Here is a 686-nt window from a genome sequence, read left to right as displayed (position 1 = left end):
CGCGCTGAGGAAATCCCTGACGCTGCACTGAGAGGACCGCTATCTGTGTACCAGGGAGCTTGCCGTTAACCACATCATCGCCACATCGCCCTCGTTGTTACATTGCTTTTCCTTTGCACAGAATAACATCTACAGTATGGATGGAACGGGAAAATGACACCCCTCGTTATGTAAAAATGACACCGTGAAACACCGCACGAAACACACAAGGGTTAAATAACCAGACTATGCTCGCAATGTACAGTAGCTAACAGGAATTGGAAAGACGCATTAATAAAAATCAATTTAAATAATAAGATTGGAAAGTATTTTTAGCATTCCATCACAGCAAATACGCACACACCCACATACAAAAAAAAACACCCCCCACGATTTGCGTAGCTGTAATTGCATTAAGTACAGTAGCTGACAGTTGTAATCATAACAAAGCGAGAACTCGTATTTTTTTATTTTATTAGGTGGTTGCAAGACAATACAAAATGGCAAAACATTGAAGATTTTTTAAAAAACACTTCTAAGAGTTCTTAATTACCAAGGGTGACTTTTTACACTATACCATAGAAGCTCTGGTGTTCTGTTAAAATATGAAAACAAAAGTAACGACATTTTCAGGTAGGGCTTAGCATTTACTTGTGCAAAGACCTGCCCCTGAAGCAATTCCTAAAGATAAGACTAATGAGCATTTA

Source organism: Lepisosteus oculatus, chromosome 3 (genome assembly GCF_040954835.1).
Source record: "Lepisosteus oculatus isolate fLepOcu1 chromosome 3, fLepOcu1.hap2, whole genome shotgun sequence".
In the NCBI taxonomy this organism is placed as follows: domain Eukaryota; kingdom Metazoa; phylum Chordata; class Actinopteri; order Semionotiformes; family Lepisosteidae; genus Lepisosteus; species Lepisosteus oculatus.
This window is presented reverse-complemented; position numbering follows the sequence as displayed.